We start from the raw sequence: 20,135 nt of genomic DNA, 5'->3' as shown, positions 1-20,135 counted from the left end.
CTTCAATGTGGCAGACGAGATGTCGGCTTATCAAGCATGGTAGCTGCGTGATCTTTATGAGAAGCAGAGTGCAGCTCCACAGGTATACTGGCTTAAGAAGCTTGTTGACTTGAAGATGAAAGAAGGGACACCTATGTCCAATCATCTGAATGAATTCAACACAATCTATAGTCAATTGTCAGCTTAAGGTGTCAAGTTTGATGAACCTGTTAGAGCTATGTTCCTGTTGATCACATTGCCGGAAAGTTGGGACACTTTTCGCACAGCTTTGAGTAATTCTGCACCTCCAGATGGTTTGAACATAGCAGGTGTAGAAGGAAGTCTGCTTACTGAAGAAACCAATAGAAAGACAATGGACAAAGGCAAAGGAACAGCCTTAGTTGTCAGGGGAAGGACCAAAGAAAAGTACAAAGGTGGAAAGAGGAATCAGTCTCGTAGCAAGTCCCGCAGTGCTAAAGGCAAGAGTGACATAGAATGCTACCATTGTGGCAAGAAGGGTCACATGAAAAGAGACTGCAGAGAATGGAAAGCAGAAAAAGGCAAAGAGAAAGCTGAAGACCATGGTGAGAAGAACAAGTCCTCAGTGAAGATTCAAGAAATAAATGTGACAAACACTGTTGCAGAGGATGACAGTCTAGTGTCAGGAGACATCTACTTCTTGAAGAATACAATGGACTCGGCTCTTCTTACAGCATCTGATGGAAATGCACTGAGTGAGTGGATTATAGACTCAGGGGCATCACTTCATGTGTCTCCAAACAAGGAGTGGTTTACCTCTTATGTGACCACTAAAGATCATGTTCGGCTAGGCAATGGGCAGACATGTGAGATCTTAGGTGTTGCAGATGTTCAATTGAAGTTTCAGAATGGCTCTTCTTTCACGCTCAAGAATGTGAGACATGTTCCCGCGATTACAAAGAGCTTGATCAGCATAGGTTTACTTGATGATGCTGGCTACGTCACCACTTTTGGACAGAACATGTGGAAGATATCCAAGGGTTCTATGACAGTAGCACATGGAGTAAAGTCTGGAGGACTTTACATGATTTATGTATCAAATGTCTCTAAAAATGTAATCAATGTAACCGAGTAGCCGAACGTTTCTTTGTGGCATAGCCGGTTAGGACATATGTCCAAGAAGGGAATGGAAATCTTGTCTCGTTCTGGTTATTTGCCTGGCTTTTCATTTAATGATTTTGAATTCTGTGAACATTGTCTGTATGGTAAGCAAACACAGCAGCCACATAAGCATAGAAGCAATAGAAGAGATACACAGTTGGCACTTGTTCATAGTGATTTGTGTGGACCTGTGCCTAACCTATCTCTAGGGGGAGCTTCTTACTTTATGACATTTATAGATGATTACTCGAGGAAAGTATGGGTTTACTTTCTCAAGCACAAGGATGAAGCGTTGAGTGTTTTCAAAACGTTTGTGACACTTGTGGAGAATCAGAGTGGCAAGAAGCTTAAATGCTTACGCACTGACAATGGTGGAGAGTATGTTTCAAAGGCCTTTCAGGACTTTTGTGAGTCAAAAGGTATAAAACGTGAACTTACTGCTCCTTACAATCCTCCTCAAAATGGTGTTGCTGAGAGGATGAATAGGACCATACAAGAGAAGTCAGAAGTATGTTGTCTAATGCACAGCTGCCAAATGGGTTTTGGGCTGAAGCTGTATCAACAGCTGTTCATCTTGTAAATAGATCTCCTAGCAAGGTTTTGCATAAGGATTCAATGCCAGAGATGGTATGGTCAGGCAAAATGCCCTCATACAAACATCTCAGAGTATTTGGCTGTGAGGCATATACTCACGTTCCAAAGGAATTTAGGAACAAACTTGAGCCAAAGAGTAGAAAGTGCATCTTTCTAGGCTATGGTAATTCTCGTGAGATGGGGTACAGACTTTGGGATCCCGAATCCAGAAAGGTTGTCCGCAGCAATGATGTTCACTTTAATGAATCCAAATATCATTCTAAACCAGAGAGGGTTGAGGAGATTAGAAGAGTTGTCTTCCAAGAAGATGGACATGCACGTGCAAGACAAAATGTCAGGGCTCAAGAGGAGCAAGGACAGGATAGAGTGGAACCACAGGTTGTGGCTGAGCTTGAGCCACCTATTGTGCGTAGATCTGGACGTGTCACACGACCTCCTGATAGGTTTGTTCCATCTATGAATTATGTCATGTTGACTGATTGCAATGAGCCTTCATGTTACAAGGAAGCAGTGCAAATGAAGGACTCCGGGAATTGGCAATTGGCCATGCAGTCAGAGATGACAGCTCTGCATAAAAACCAGACATGGAAGCTAGTTAAATTACCACGGGGCAAAAAAGGCTCTACCCTGTAAATGGGTTTACAGGTATAAGATCACCGCTCATGATAGTCAGCCAAAGTACAAAGCAAGGCTTGTTGCCAAGGGCTTTAAGCAAGAACAAGGCATTGACTTTGAGGAAGTCTTCTCTCCGGTGGTCAAGATGACTACATTGAGATGCTTTCTTGCATTGGTTGCCATATTAGATTTGGTGTTGCACCAAATGGATGTCAAGACAGCGTTCTTGCATGGTGATTTAGATGTGGAAATTTACATGCAGCAGCCAGAAGGGTTTGTTGAGAAAGGCAAGGAAGATTGGGTATGCCAGTTGTTAAAGAGTCTTTATGGCTTAAAACAATCACCGCGGGCATGGTACCATTAATTCCACAAGTTTATGCTTTCTCAAGGCTACAAACGTAGTGAGTTCGATCACTGTCTATATACAAAGAAGGCTAAGGATGGCAGTTGGCCGATCCTTATTTTGTATGTGGATGACATGTTGATTGCTGGCAAGCACTTGGAAGAAATTTCAGCTTTGAAGTCAAAGATGGCAAAATCGTTTGACATGAAAGACATGGGTGAGGCAAGTCATATACTTGGTATGCGCATGGAGAGAGACAGATCAAAGAAGTTGATTTGGTTATCTCAAACAGAGTATATTGACAAGGTTTTGCAACGTTTCAATATGGAGAAGGGAAAGGCATTGAGTGTTCCATTGCCACCATATGTGAAACTTAGCAAACAAGATTGTCTTGTGTCTGAGGAAGAACAGGCTGAAATGGATAAGATTCCATATGCGTCTACAGTGGGTAGTTTGATGTATGCAATGATTGCTACTCGCCCAGACATTGCATTTGCAGTGGGAGTAGTAAGTCGATACATGTCAAACCCAGGCAAGAAACATTGGGAGGCATTGAAAGGAATATTGAGATACTTGAAAGCTACAAAGAGTATGCGTATATGCTATGGGAGTCAGGAGCTAAGTGTAAAGGGTTTTACAGACTCAGATTATGCAGGTGACTTAGACAACTGAAGGTCTACGTCAGGGTATGTCTTTACATTGGCTGGTGGAGCAGTATCATGGCGTTTTAGATTACAAGATTGTGTTACTCAGTCTACTATAGAGGCTGAATATGTTGCAGCATCAGAGGCATGCAAAGAATCAATTTGGCTTAATCGACTAGTAACAGATTTGGGAATCAAAGAAGAGATGCCTGTGTTATATTGTGATAGTCAAAGTGCTATACAATTGGCTCGCAATCCAGTTTATCACTCAAAGACAAAGCATGTGGATGTGAAGTATCATTTCATCAGGGAAATGCTCGAGGATAAGCAACTTCAGCTTGTCAAAGTTCACACCACAGAAAATCCTGCTGATCTACTTACAAAAGGACTTCCCTCAGAGAGCTTTGTGCATTTTCGCAAGCAGTCAGGTGTAGGGTAGTACATCACTTCTCTACATCTCTTGTATATTAGCTTGTATAGTAGCTTCTCTCACACTTAAAGTACCACATTGGACTTTAAGTGGGAGGTTGTTGGGGTATAAAGCCCAATGTGGTCGCCCAGGTAAGTGGGCGGGCCGCCAGGTATGTACACATATTCTTTTATAAAAACCTAATAAGAACTCACTATGCTCTACACATTACAGTAGAGCGAGTTCACCATATCGTCGTGCTCTTCTTCTCGCACTCTCTCTCGCGTCGCACTTCCGCTCGTACTCCTTCAAATACTTTGAGGGTGATGAATCCAATGCAACCATACCAATCACTACTAAGGGATTAACTGTGAAGGGAATCCTTGATGGTGGCGTTGGGGTTAGCATTGTGACTAAAAATTGATGGGAAACTATGGGAAGACCTCACCTTGTGACCACAACCATAGTAGTGAAGGTGGCCAATGGGTCTATTGTTAAACCTATTGGGATGCTAGAAGATCTCAAGATCAAGGTCTTTGGACATAAAATAAGAATTACCTTCATTGTTATGGATTTCTCCAAACACATTATGGCATCGGAGATGATCTTAGGACGTCCTTTCATGAGGGAAGCAAAAATGGTGCATGACTGGTCTAAAAACCATGTCTACTTGCAGTTCCAATATTCTGTCATTCGAGTGGATCTTGTGACTGGTCGAGCACATCCTCTAGGAAATAGGTTTATAATTGATCATAGATCCGATACCACAGTTCACTCGGCCCCATTGCAGTATTGTTACATGTGTAAAGCGGACACTGATGTTGAGGAAGATTCTCCTTATATGGACGTACTACCTGGGATGACTGAGTCACACAATGTGGATTGGGTCCACCTAGCAGCAACCATAGACACTTGGGGAAACATGGGGACGACCTGGGTAACACCTGAGGGGGATGAAATGCCACCACTCGTACCCTTAAATATGCTAGAAGCAATGCATGTAGCTTTTGACAAGACTCATCCTAATATAATGAAGAAAACATACAAGTGGGTCCCTAAAGCTTCTTTAGCACCATAGATAGTGCAAAAAAACAGAAACCTTGTAAGAAACGTCCCACTCGCTGCAAGAAATGTAAGGAAATGTGGCGGCAGATCCCTAAACGATTATTGGAAGCCCAAGGCTACTATCAAGGAAATGATCAGATCTGGGTGCCAAAACGTAGATTGTGTTGTTACCTGTCACCTGACCCATGTGAGCCCAATCTTGTAGCTCCAAAACGAATTGACGATCGTGGAAAGAAAAAAATCACAGAATGCTACACACACGCTCCATAGCTAGTTTGGGTACCAAAGAAAGAATGATTTGTTCCACCTAGCCCAGGAACATCGAAATCAAATGAAGCTTCTTGCTCTTCGTATAGTTCCTATACGGAAATAGAAGCTTCAACACAACCTCCACCTACCATTATACATATCCATACAAGCAAGAAAGAGTTTGCACCTCCCGTTGTAAGTTCACCACCTACAACAATGTTGCAAATTTAATCTTGGGAGAGTACCTTACCACCCTTGCAACTAGATGAAACGCATAGGGCGGTCGAAAACTATTGGTTAAAACCTTCACCTATAACAACTTGGAACAACTGGTTTCAAAGGGTGACGACATTATTTCAGAAGTTATGATCTACCCAAGGAAGGGGGGAGTGTTTGTTGACATCCATCATTCACTTGCTTCCCTCTCAACCTTCCTCCCTGAATTCTTAATCTCCAATCTTAGGGAATGTATATATAAAGCCTTATACTCACAAAAACAAGATAAAAAAGTAAAAGAGCAAGAGCCATAACACAAAATCATAAAAAAACATTATGCACAAGAACACGACCCTTGTAATATTTGCACTCTAACCATCATCTATTTGCGTGTACAGATATGGCTAGTACGCTAGAGTCATCCACTCCTGCCTTGGGTGAGAGGTACCCTCGTTACTTTTCACAAATGTTTCACATGGTATTTTCGGTGCTTGCATGTGAATGGGATTTGGTAGGTACGCTAGCATGTGAGAGGAATTTCGAGGAGTTAGAAAGGCTGATACGTTACTTAGTAGAGAGCGTTTCTCCCATTGCACAAGCCTACCCTTTTGACCAAGATGACTATAGGCGTCTAGTGACCTTCTTAGTAAACATGGGTACCTATGATGAAGAAGAAGATTTACATGACGGCACATATGGTCTCATGTGATGACTTTATTTATCTCGACGATGAAGATAGGGGTTTAGCCTTAGGGTTTCCCCCCAATCTCTACAATATCCTATTCCCTTGACTCTTTAAGGGGAGTGCAAATAATTAGGTTAGGGTTCCTTATGTTTTTTTGTTGTGTTCAATAAGTGTTGGTACCTTTTCCCACTGATGTGCCTCCTAGAGGTATTCTTTGTGTTTCCTAGTGTGTACAGGAACGTATTGCTGTTGTTAGGATTTGGACCTTCATGGAATCTTTCTCTCGTTCACACTTCAAATCAAGCGTGACCATCAACATAAACAGGTGTTTCTTGTCCATTAACGTTGCCCCTTATCTCTTTGCATCCTACTTGTCTGCTTTAATTGTGATTGGTAGCATAATATTCAATGCATTTGCTTGGTATCAAACATTAAATTCAATGTAATTTTTTGTCATAAGCACTTGTCTAGGTTTAAAAATCAAGCAATCCGACTAAGCTAGTTTGACTAAGCTAGGTGTTAGAGATCTTCTCTTAATACCATGGGGAATGCCTTCCTAATTATCAATGGTTACTTAGGTTCTTAATCCGATTTAGGCAGCATTGTGTGAAATGTATTTGGGCTTTCTAGTGGGTTTAGTCCCTATTGACTTTTAGCTTAAGTATTATAAAGGGAGTTTACTAGTGTGATGAGCATGGGGAGGGTAACACTGCTATATGACCCCCAAAGTTACAAAATTAAAATGCTGAAAATGAACAAAAAATAATAATAAATCAAAGTGCCACAATGTAAAATCTTAAGCTGGAAGAGAAATCTCAGCTTGATTTGGTACTTCACTCACATGTATCGCCTATGGTACTAGAGTCCTAGAGGTTCCCAGTGTGGGTTCTTTTCCTTGAAAAACAAAAAACCCAAGGCATACAAAATAAGAACACACATCAAAATTGAATCACTGTGAAAAGACTTTGGGGGGTCAAAGAAAAGGTAATCAGTCTTTCATGAGAAATTCCTTTTATCGTAGCTTAACTACAAGGTCTTCTAGGTATAGCCTCTAGTCAGCCCTCGAACATGAAATACTTGGCTCTCGCGATTAAACAACTTAATTGACCAGAGAAAATTGAGAAGCTTACCCATGGTATTAATAGACGATCTTTAGTGCCTTTCGACAGTTGAATTAGCGACCCCGAACTTGTTTAGTTTTTACCTTCCCAACTGTTTATGCGTTTGATTATATTGCAATTTAATGTTTATTGTTGACAAATAGTTTAGAATTATGCTAACAATCAATTTGTCTGCCTAAAACTGCATATGCTTTTTAATTATATATGAGAATGCAATTACTGTGCCAATGTTGTTTCATTTTGCAGTGACTGAAGAAGGCTAAGGACATTCATCTCAAATGCTCTTCCACCTCAAGAAAAAACTTCAACTCAATAGCTTCCGAGGACGGATCTACATCAGAAAGGGGGGCATGTTAAACCTCATGCACATTCCTATCACCTAAGATGGACACTGTATTATTTACTTGTAGAGTCAGGTACCGGGCTTGTCGGTCCAATAAGAAAAGGGTAAGAGTGATCGCCGATGAGAGGCGCACTCTAACTGGAACATTCAAGGGATTAGTTGGATAAGCATGGGCGCCCAAGTGTGAATGCAGCAAGCTCATATAAAAGTCAACTAAACCTAAAATTCACTCATTCTCTCATTTGTGCAATTGAAGAGTGCTCTTGCTCCATCTCCATCTTCTTCTTCTTCATCTCCTTGTGTGTGTGTGTGTGTGTGTGTGTGTGTGTGTGTGTGTGTGTGTGTGTGTGTGTATGCGTGAGAGAGAGAGAGAGAGAGAGAGAGCGATCAAGCATTGCGGCAGCACGATGGTGGCGAGGCGGTTGAGCGTGGCGTAGCGGCATCTCCCTCTTCTTCGTGGCGAGGAATCCTCCACGACAGCAAGCATAGAGCGGTGAGTGACACACCATCGCCATCTTTGAGCTTCCTAGTTTAGGCTGGTTGTGTGCTTGGAGCCATTTGTGGCTCGCACACAGTGTATCGGCAAGTTCCTTGCATTGACACGTGCGACATACGTGCGCACATGGGAGTGGCAATAGGTTTGCAATCCTCAAGTCTAAACTTACATAGCAATGTCTCTATGTAACTTTTTTGACACAAGGCAATACCACCATCACACTGCTTAAACTGTATACCCAAATAATGATGCAACAGCCCCAAATCTTTCATCTTGAAAGTAGCATTCAAATCGGCCTTAAATTCAACAGTATGACACTCATTTGGTTAAACGAGGCTTTTGTAGCAGTCCAACAGAAAGCACATTGTATGTAAAGTGTGAGGGTGATGTACTTCTCATTGTGGTTCTTTACGTCGATGATTTGCTGATCACTGGACCAAATGCATTTAACCAAATGAGTGTCAGCTTTTCTCATACCAAGCATGAGGAGATTGCTTCAACCCATACAACGCCTTCTTACGTCTGTACACTTTGTCCTCTTGTCCTTTTATGACAAAACCGCGAGGTTGCGTTACATAAAGTTCCTCAAATATGTCACCATTCAAGAAAGCAGTAACAATGTCTGATTGATGTACATCCCAACCAAAATGAGCTTCCAATGCACATAGAAAACGCACAGTAGTCTTACGACAAGTGGGAGCAAAAGTCTCTTCATACTCTATGCCTTTTTGTTGTGCATAACCCTTTGCAACAAGTCGAGCTTTATGGCGATCGATCTCACCATCCGGCTTGCGTTTCAACTTGTAAACCCACTTTCGACCAATGGCCTTCTTGCCGGGAGGCAAATCACATAAAGACCATGTGTCATTTTCTATAAGTGCATCATATTCTAATTGCATGGAAGCCATCCAATTTTCTGAATTTTGTGCTTCATCAAAAGACAGAGGCTCCTCAACATCATGTAAGCTAGACACAGCCAAAGCATAACAATCTGATGCATAAGATGCATGGCGAGAGCCTGAACGAGTACGACTAGACAAAGGTGCATCCAATTTACTGTCACACAAAGTGTGCACCAGCCATTTTGGCATACCTCTAGCCTGCTCATTTTCAGCCCTTTCCTCATCAAGTACATCATGTACATCTGCATTAGTAAAAATAGGCTAATCTGTAACATTTTCAGAAACCCCCATAGGCTGTACATTTGCCTCATTGGAACTTACATTCGTATTTCCACCACTGAAAAGAGGCAACAAAGTGTCATAAATGTCATGTGAGCTTACATTACTGTCTCTAGTACATGACAGCAAGGGCTAAACAGAATCTTCCACAAACACTACATCCCGTGAAACCAGAATACATTTTGTTTGCGGATGATACAACCTGTAACCTTTGCTTTTAGCACTATAACCAACAAAAATACATTTGACAAACTTATCATCCAACTTTCAGCGCTGCACTTGTGGCACCAAAACATATACCAAACAGCCAAAAACACGCATGTGCTCTATAGAAGGCTTTCTAATCATGCCATGCTTCATATGCAGTAATAGATTGCAAAGCTTTCGTAGGACACCTGTTAAGTACATAAGTGGCACACATGATGGCCTCAAGCCAAAAAGAATGCGGCAAAGCTTGACTTTTGACCATACATCGTGCCATTTCCGTAAGTGACCTGTTTTTCCTCTCAGCAACACCATTTTGCTGAGGAGTATAAGACACTGTACATTGGTGTTTTATCCCACGACTAGCCAGAAATGCATTAAATTCATGAGACATATACTCCCCCCCTCGATTGGAACGGAGGGTGCCCATAGTACATTTCGGGACATTTTCAGCCATAGCCAGAAATTGTTTCGAGCACATAAAAACTTCGGACTTTGCTTTAAGCGGAAATATCCATGCATGCCTAGAGTAATCATCAATAAAAGTCACGAAGTAAAGGTAATTTCCCAAGGACGGAGTTTGCATGGGCCCACAAACATCACTATGCACAAGTTGCAACCTGCATGTGGCCCGAACTGAACCATCCTTTGGAAACTTAGAACGCTGCATCTTACCCAAAATACAGCCTTCACAAACATGTTTGACAGGTGCTTCAAGAGGCAGCAAAGAAGCAACCATATCAGATTTCTGCAAAGGCAGCAAACTGCCAAAATTCAGATGACCAAAACGTGCATGCCGAAGTTTTGCATCTGAAATAGCCCTTGAATCTGCAACAGCATTTGCAAATTTTGTCCACACTTGTGATACAAAGTGAGCTTATACAGCCCACGACACAAAAGGCCAGATGCAACAATTTCATCACCAAAACTGAGATCATGAACTGTACATCTGTCATCCACAAATTTGACTACAAGTCCAATTCTAGCAAGTGTGGATACAGACAAGAGATTCTTCTTGATCCCAGGTACATAAAGTGCATCAACAAGTGTGAAGGAACTGCCATTTGCAACAGCGAGCACAATCTTTCCAACTCCCTGAACCGGATAAGAGGCATTGTTGGCACAAGTGACTGAATTCCCATGAGGGATAGACTCGAGAGAGGTAAACAATTCACGATGTGAGGTAATGTGCTTTGTAGCACCACTGTGGAAATACCACACATGTGAATTTGCAGCAAACTGACAAGCACGCATCATGGACCGCAAGATTGTAAGTGCACTCTGCGCTAAAAGCCCATTCTGCATCAACAGCAGCATTATAGTCTCCTTTTATAGAAGACTCAACAATGGCTGCATTTGTAGTGGAACCAGCATTTGCAGTGGAACCACCCTCTTTCTTCTTAGCCTCTTTGGCCTTCAACTCAGGACACTACTTGATCAAGTGATCATTAGCTTTACAGTAATGGCAACGCATCTTCTTTTTGACCTTATCACCAGAATTGCCAAACGAAGTGCTGCCAACAGAAGCATTAGGAACAGAAGTTTTGCCACTCGCAGCAGAACCATCAAAAGTGGCTGCATTGCTGTTACCACCCTTTCTTTGAGAAGCAACAAAAGCCTGTTCAACTACACGCTGTCTAGTCCTGTTTTTTCTGGAAAGTGACTCTTGCAACAGCAATGTGCATAATGCATCAAACTTGACAACTTCTAGATTTCCTTGGGTCATAAGTCTCCAAGTACTAGCAAACGTCTGGTAAGAATCTAGTAAGGCATCAAGAACAATCTGCACAAGGGAACTGTCTGAAATGACTTCACCTGCAGAAATAAGCTGCTCATTGATATCCTTGACACTAGCAAGGAAAGTGTCCATATCATCTTCCTCATGCATAATCTTCGACTCCAACTCTTTACGCAGCAAAGCAATTTTAGCCTCATTGCGACTTGCATAAAGACCAACCAAAATATCCAAGCCTGTTTTGCAGATTTTGCTGAATGGATGTGAGGAACAATGGTGCACTTCATAGACAACACAATCAATGCATGAGCCTGCGCATCCTTAACATCCCAACGAGCTTGTTCTACCGTAGGCAAAACAACTCTAATAGCAACAATCCTTGCAGCAAGACCTGCAACATCCTTAACATCGCCTGCATCCTCAGAACCAGGATGTACATCAATGCCATGCACAATATTCCAAACGCCCTTTGACACAAGAACGTGTTGCATCATATAAGCCCACATAGGGTAATTGTCCCCATCCAACCTGTCCTCAGCAGCAAACATCTTGAACACATCTGTGCTGTTGTTGTCAACCATGGTAAATGCTGCACCTGATGTGAAAACTGATCGAAAATAGGAGAAATGGAGCGGGAACAACACGTGCTATATAGCACAAACCATAGAAGACTATAAGGCACCTGTTATGCAGAAGACGGCACTGACAAAAATTCTACACAAAAATGACGAAATTGCCTGTGCAGACCTGTCTGTAGTGGAAACGGAGGCCGAAATGAGCCCGAAATTTTTGTCGACCTGCGAAATCTTGCCAAAGCTCATTGAAATCGGAGAAAGTGAGCAGGCGTGTGCTGGAGCAGCTGGCGACTAAGCCCGGGAGGACGCAACCTACTCTAATACCAATTGTTGGAATTAGGGTTGCAGAGAAACGCACACAGCTAGGAGAAGACGAAGGAACCTCAAGGCACACAATAGAGAGTGTGTTTCTTAGTGTGCAATGGAAAGATAGATAGCCCTAGAGTGATGGGCGTATATACAATGCTCGGGGGAAAAAACCTCCTAAAGAGGGAAAAAATGCCCCGGCAGTCTTAGTGTGTTCACACACATCACTACCACATGTATATGGTAACAAAAACCATATAAATTGTTCATGTGTACCACCTGGAAATTTCCTTCTACCTTTGAAACAAGGTGCTGGAACACTAGACAATGTAGCTCGTCCTTGCACATTAATCTCAAGTCCACATCTCTTACCTACAATCGCAACAAATTAGTTTATACTCATCATTTACCTCATCATTTAAAACCTTTAAAGCCTTTAGATTTGAATCATGGCCATTGAGGAATGGACCTAGTGGTTGTAAAGGTACCATACTTAGGCCTATGGCTATCTGTTTCATGAATTGGAGTTGAGGCATCAAGCTTCCTTTTCTGACGCACACTAGGGCCAAACCTACTTCATCCATTACATACACATTCAAATGGATCGCTTTCTTCTCCAAGGCTCGAATTCCATGGCCTCCCATTAATCTATCTGCTAGTTGTTTCAAGTCTAGACCAGTGCCATGATAACCTTCCTTCCATAAACGACTTGTACTTTGCACTTTGTTGCACAGCTAAGCATAGGTCTATTGCAGTGGCCTCATATAAAGAAACATACTTCTTTGCTCCATGTGCCGCCCTCAAGCTTGCATGCTTGAATTTAGATAGATTGGTTGAGGGAACAAACCCTAGATCACCATGCTGAGTGAGGAACTGATCAGCCCAATGTGATGCTCGTGCATCCCACCATGCCAGCCATAGTTGCAAACTTTGTAGTTGTCCCTCAATCACATGATTGTGTGTTCAATAGGTTTGTATGGCTTGCTTGCATCCTTCCCTTTCTATCTGAGTAGAGATTGTTTGCCACTCTCTACACAAATACTTGTGCTCTTCTTGGAAGGCAGATTTAAACATTTTTTTGTATGCTCCACCATATTCATTTCCCAATGAAACTTGCATGACCTCTCTTTCTCCTCCACCTTATTCTGTGGCCCACCAAAGTATATTGTGTGAACTACTATCTAGTTTGATTGAGCTTCATCAGACTTAAATCCTCTAAATTTAGGAGGTGGAAATCCATTTTGCTTCATTTGGTCATTCAACATTCTCCAAAACTGAACTTGAGCATGTTGGTCTTGCACTTTAAACTCACAAGTTGCTATTGTGAGCAACTCACGGATGCTTTGGATCATACACATGGGCTCCCATTTTCCACCATCCTTTGACTCTATGTGGTATGATCAAAATGTATCCACTGATCCTCCAATGAGCCACCTAGTCGCATTTGATTAACAAGGTCCGCCCCAGAGCCTGGACGTTTGGTAGACATCGTAAACACATGTGGTTGACTATCATCATCAAGTTGCTGGGGAAACAAAATACTTTGTATGAATGGATAAACACATCTTTGTTTTAGTCTTATAATTGCATCCAAGCCACAATCCCCATGAACAAAATCCTTTCTTGCAGCTTGAATTGACCTCCTTACTTGTGCTTTTTGAGAAAGGGGGGTTACTTGCTCCAATACTTCATGCAAGTTAGCCTCTGTGAGAGTTTTGCTAGACTCATTCTGATTCTTCACAAATAGATCCATGATGATGTCTCTTGCAACTGACACTTCAATCTGTTTGCAAGAGGTAGAAGGATCAATGCTTGCCCGTAAGGCCACTTTCTCTTATACAACCTCCTCCATCTTTCGAGATGGTCCCTTAGCAGCAGGGTGATTATGAAATCCCATGTGAATGACACATTTGTTAGTGTCTCTTTCTCATGGAATATAGTAGTATATGAATGCTTTGCAAGTTTTTATGCATTCAAGTGGCTCACCACAATGTTTGCAAACAAGATCTTTAGTTATTGATTTTAGTGGCACGATAGGTGGTGCCATTTGAAGCTTACCTTTGCATTGAGTTTCATTCACAACTCCATACCTATCTGCAAAAGTACAATCAATATAGTAGCAGCGCAAGTGCCCACAACACTTGCTAAGTCTCACCGTTCCTCTAAATGCATCAATAGAGCAAGTCTTGTATGTTGTCCAAACATGTTAATCAAGTCTTTGTTCCATTCCCCTCGTGGTAGAACCATCTTTGTAGGGTGTTAGCTCAGATATGCAATAGCCATTATAGTCAGTTGGAAGCTCTTCAGGTTTATGAGTAGCTTGTGCTGAGGAGAAGGCAACATGAAGGGAACTAAAAAGGGGTAATTTCTCTAGGATTATAAGGATATTGACCTCCATCTCTTCTTTAGGAGCTTCCAAGATGCATATTTTATAATAACCACCATTATGGTCTTGAAGGTGGTACCCATGAGTTCCATCCTCAAGTCGAACCAATGGTTGAGACACAACCAAGTCATCAGAGGATGTCAACTATGAAAGAACCACTTGTTGATCATTCAAGTGAAAATATTCTCTTAAAGTAGTTAAGGAAACTGCACAAAACTTAGTGTCATATTGAATGGGAAGAATTTTCTCATTGAAGCTGATGACAATGGAAGAAGGCATTGCGCAGAGAAGATATCGACAGAAAGACAAGCAGAAAAGAAAAATACATTGTTAGGTTTGCTTTAAAATACTTGCATACTCATAGTTTATGAAAACCTTAATGAAAGTTAAGTGTTATGAATCTTCCTTCTTCATGGCGTATCTGGAGCCTTTTTTTTATTTGTCAAAATAGTGGGACGTCATTGGTTATTGAAGAGCCAAATTCATGGGACACCTCAGCATGGACAACTCAGCATTGAAGTGTGACACCTCACCACGAACACCTCTAGACTTGCATTTCCAAATGCAACGAGTCTAGGTAATGTGAGGCTCTGAAGCAAAAGTTCTGTGCGCATGTTGATGCTTTTAATGACTTAATGCGCTAACCATGAGAGAGCAAGAGAGAGAGAGAGAGAGAGAGAGAGAGAGAGAGAGAGAGAGAGAGAGAGAGAGAGAGAGAGAGAGAGAGAGAGAGAGAGAGAGAGAGAGAGAGAGAGAGAGAGAGAGAGACTACGCTCATGCTTTTAATGCCTTGATGCGCTAACCTGAAGAGAGAGAGAGAGAGAGAGAGTGCGCTGATGATTTTTATGCTTGTCTGTTGAATGCGTTGTTGATGTGCACTCCTGATGTGCACTGTTGAATGCTCTTCTGCTAATGTACGCTATTGAATGCACTGCTGAAAACGCTTCTGAATACGTTGTTGAATGTGATTTTGAATGCTCTTTTGCCCTCTTGAATGTGCTGATGTCCTGTATGTTGAATGCTGATAAGAGCTTCTTATTTTGGATTGAGTTGGAGCGACAAAAAGGTGTAAGGTAAGTAAGCCCTCTATTGTTTTTAGCAGAGAGAGAGAGAGAGAGAGAGAGAGAGAGAGAGAGAGAGAGAGAGAGAGAGAGAGAGAGAGAGAGAGAGAGAAGTTAGATGCAAGAAGGCATCAATTAATCATGCAAGAGATGTGTTGCATGTTTTCAGAGTAGCTTTGGAGCGTCTTTCAGAAAAAATTTAGAGCAACTTTTGAGCGTTTTGCAACAATTTCAATTTCATAAAACAAGTAAGCCGTTGATTACTGATTTTTGATTTCGGATTTTGTTGTGATGCTGATCAGACAATGTGAACATTGACATGAACTTATTTTTGTTGGGTATGGAATCTATGGCTAAAGTGGTTAGAGATGCAGCTATATTGTTCTTTTAGATGCTAGTTTTTCTGGTTTATTTGGTGCACAAGGAATTTTGTTGCTTATGAAGTCAAAAGTATACTTCATATGTACCCAAGAATAGGATAGCAAAACTATATTGATCATAGACACCAGGCTCTCCTCTTTTTGAGAGATTCACACTCATGGACATGTTGTTAAGCAGGTTTCTTTGTCTAGTTTGGGAATGATGGATGCACTCACATGCAGATTTTTAACTCTATGTACACTTGTCCCCCAAGCACACTAATTCATCTTTTCACACTAAGGCATTTTGGAGCACCAATTCATACCCTTTGTTGAGAACCTCACCAAGCTATTTTCTACAACATTTCCAAATGCTTCAAAAACACCACGGTGAGGAGGGGGCCTGGTTGCAAGTCACCAAGCTATTTTCCACAACGTTTCCAAATGCTTCAGAAACACCCCGGTGAGGAGGGGGCCTGGGTGTAGGTCACCAAGCTATTGTCCATAGCGTTCCAAACGCTTCAAAAAACACCCAGGTGAGGATAGGACCTGGGTACAGGCCACCAACCTATTTTCCACTGCATTTCCAAACGCTTCATAAAATACCCCTGTGAGAAGGGAGTGAGGAGGGAGGATTGGCTACAGATCACCAAGCTATTTTCCATAGTGTTTTCAAAGGCTTTAGAAAATACCCCGGTGAGGAGGGGGCCTCGCTGCAAGTTTCCAAATGTCTAAGTCGACAAAAAGGAGAAATACTTGTTCCTACTTTGCTGCTTATTCACTTATTTCCACTTATTTTTTGGAGTGAAGGTTGCTTATGTGAACGCTCAACTATTGCTTTAGTTGTGATATTAAAGTGTGTTATTTACCTCAATTTAACAAATAATTAGCTTTGCATGGGATTTGAACGGGTGATGATCACAAATGCCAATACTTCATCGTTGTTGTTTATAGCATTTCCAAACATTGTGAGAAACATAGCAGTGAGGATGCAGTCTTCACCGCTATGTTTTTTACAGCGTTCTGAAAAGCTATCTAAAACACAACGGTGAGTAAGTAATCCTCACCATTATGGTTATGATAGCGTTTCCAAAACTGTTAAAATGTATCATGAATGTATATGTTTCAAAAAAATGTTCTTATTTTATGTCTTTGAATAGCAGATCAATGGGTAGAAGTGGTAAGCGTAAAACCACTACGCCTTCAACAACTGAACAGAGTCCTAAAAAAAATGTTAAGAAGAGGCAAGCCACTACAAATGAAGTGATAGAGGTGAGAGCGATCAACATTAATCCTTCTTCATCTTTGGAGAAAGAATTACCCCGAGAGGAGACTCTTGGAACCATAGAAGATGACGATGATGATGGAAACAATGTACTTGTATCAAGTGACATTCAGTTAGTTGTTGGTGGTGATGTTATTGACCGTTGCAGGGTATTGGCGGCAGACAAATTCCCCCGTATACCCCTTTGTAGGTTTATGCCTTATGCAAAAGTGAGGGGCCTTCAAAAAGATGTCACATTACTGAAAACTGCATTCTCAAGTGAAAATTATACGCCAAAGAAAGGAACATTTATAGTCTCTACTCACCTTTGTAATGGAGAAGAAACCAATGTCACAGATGATGTACGGTCTTTGTCGGATCCAATGTGGCTTGAATTGGATTTAGAGTTTGAGAAGGAAGTCTCATCTAAAAAAGAACTCAAGTTTATGTCAAAGAAGATTTTCTATGTATGGGAAGGGAATCATCGAACAAAAGCTTGGATGGAGGTCATACTACCGAACTCTTTAAAGAGGACAAAGGAAGGCATGTGAGGGTGATGTGCACTCTCATAGATCCCAAAAAGGTTCCTGAGATAGCACTTCTTGCTTGTCTACAATGAATGAATGTGTAAGTTTCTCTTTTTTGAATGCTCTTTTGAGTTGATTATAAATATGTTTTTCTCATTTCTCTTTGATTTCTCTTTAGGTTGAATGAGCACGCAATAATCAAACCATTGCTTAGGGATGTGCTTATAAGCACTAGCAATATTTGTGCTTATAAGCACTAGCAATATTTGTGAGAGTGATGCAAAGCAATATATTGATTCTTTGAAGGCAGAGGAGACATAACTAGTGACAAGTGGGAGGAACAAGGAGTCCTGGTTTCCATTTTCAAGAGGATACTTGGCAAGGCTTGTGTATCAGGAATTTTATATCATTTTCTTTTGTAAATAATGAAGCATACAATAATTGATCTTCACAAAATTGTTCTTTCTTAAAGGTTGAATATAACAAAAGGATGTAGCATCAGCTATGGAAACAATTGAGAGGACTATGCCAGAAGCACAAAGGCTAGATGAAATAAGAAAAGAGAAGTCAAAGATTCAGAAGTGAATCTCAGATAGGATTGGCAAGGTATGTCAACTTTTATCATTAGATTGGCAAGATTTGCTTTTGCTTGTTATTAGTTACATGGTAATAGAATACATGGCACAGGTTTTGCTTTGTTTGCATCCCAAATTGGGTGAGCAATGGAAGAAAACTTTGTTTGATCTTCAATTCGAGGTAAGGATTCTTATATCACATTGGAGAAGCTTAGAATGCTTGCAACAGCAAAGATACAAGCTGAAAAGAGAGTGAGATTTCTAAAGGTACTATAGGCTCCTAAAATCACAAGGGAGCAATATTTAATACCTACAAGAGACGCTGATTTTAAAGGGTAATTGCATTTCATAATTTTGGTAGACTAGTGATTGTATAAGAGTACTCTATTTTGTTCTTAAGCTTTATATGGTTCAATGTTCTTTTTTTACGTTGGTTGACGAGAGAAATATTTTTGGATAAGGTTGAAAGCATGGCATCATCTTTGTTAGAGTCTTTGCTTGAGAGTGTGGAGGAACCACTAGTAATGCCTAATGAACCTACATTGAAAAAGTATTTGGAAGGAGTTAAGTTGGAAGCTCGCAAGCATATGTTTCAGGTTTTAAGAAGTAGGGACGCAAAGGGAGATATCAAGCCTATCAAAGGCAGTGCTCTCCATGGAGACCCAAAGGAGAGCAAGTCTAAATGGGTGATTCTTCTCTTTGTATGTATCCCATCACCATGCATGGATTGAGTGAATGGGAAGTAGAAAATTGTCTTTGGTGGATAGATTTTCCTCCTGGCTGTCGTTTGGAGGAAGAAATGAAGCTGTATAATTTACATGGGTTTGACTCATGAAGTGCAAAAAGAGTCTACAAAAAGAGGATCTAAGCACGATACAAATATCTCTTCAATAGGTTCATTTTTAATCGATAGCTAGCAAACTTTTGTATTTATGGTGATGTGCTATTGGTTTTCGTTATGAAATTTATTATTTTCTTTACGTATTCATGTAGAGAACAATGATAAAGGCAAGGTTGTAGAGAGTTTACAAAAGATTCAAGAGAAGGATACATGTGGTAAGTTGTGTTTGAAATTCTTTTGTTTGTCAATATTTTTGTTCACATAAGGTAATATCATAATATGTGAAATCTTGATATGGATAATTTGCAAGACACAAGTCTTGTTAAAGAGGTGGTTACATAAATAGGTGTTGGTTACACATACACATAATTGTATTGTAATCTGAATAAATTGCAGGTGGCATAAGCCTTGCAAAAGAGGTGGTGACATACATTCATGGTGGACCTTCCAAAATAGGAGTCTTACCATGCACTGAGCGAGTTTTTCCGAGCAAAGACAAACCCGAGCAAATGTTTGTATGCAATATAGTAAATCTCGTCGTTAACAAAATATTTATTGTTTGTTGTATATTGATGCACCAACAAAAAAGGGTTATCAATGGATAGACTACTTCCTAAATTCCAAAAGATCAAAGTTTACTTTTAAATAAATTAACACAATATTTGAAAGTGTTATCTTCTCCCTTAGGCTCAATCTTTCTTTATCCAATTGTAGTCTCCCCCGCTTGTACTGCTTTGGCTCCAATTTTTCTTGCTTGGGCTTCACATGTTTGAGCACGAAGTTAGATTGATAGACTAATAAGAGCTCTAGCTCTTTACTTAATGCTCAAGTTCCTATATTTCTTTTTGCAAGAGGACATTTGTATTGTTCCATTGTCACAAGTACTTTGGTTCTTGATTGTCGTTTATACTTGAGAGCATGTGCATCCCTTCCTCCTCTTAGCCACATCAAATTGATAGCAAATTATTGCACCTCATTAGTTCATATATACACAAATCTTCCCTTCCACGCCGTCTTGCCCTACTCGTACTACAAGGTTGTGATCTTCACCCTTCTTGCATTACACACGGCAGACAAACACCATTAATTATGAAAGACTTCTTTTGTTACAACAAAATCATGTTTTTCCATAATTGACAAACATAAGCCTTTTTTAACTAGTTTACAAAAACAACTACCAAACTTATTAGAGTTCTATGCCTAAAATTTACTAGAAAGATTG

The 20,135-nt window shown here is 40.7% G+C and overlaps 1 pseudogene; it reads left to right on the top strand.

Annotated features, from left to right (window-relative positions):
• Positions 1-17,185: 17,185 nt before the first annotated feature.
• LOC147466153 (uncharacterized) lies at positions 17,186-17,757 on the top strand (annotated as a pseudogene).
• Positions 17,758-20,135: the final 2,378 nt, after the last annotated feature.

The sequence above is a fragment of the Adiantum capillus-veneris genome, chromosome 1 (genome assembly GCF_014529385.1).
Source record: "Adiantum capillus-veneris isolate H3 chromosome 1, ASM1452938v2, whole genome shotgun sequence".
NCBI lineage: Eukaryota > Viridiplantae > Streptophyta > Polypodiopsida > Polypodiales > Pteridaceae > Adiantum > Adiantum capillus-veneris.
The sequence above is the reverse complement of the archived record's forward strand: the minus strand, read 5'-3'. Positions and strand labels throughout refer to the sequence as shown.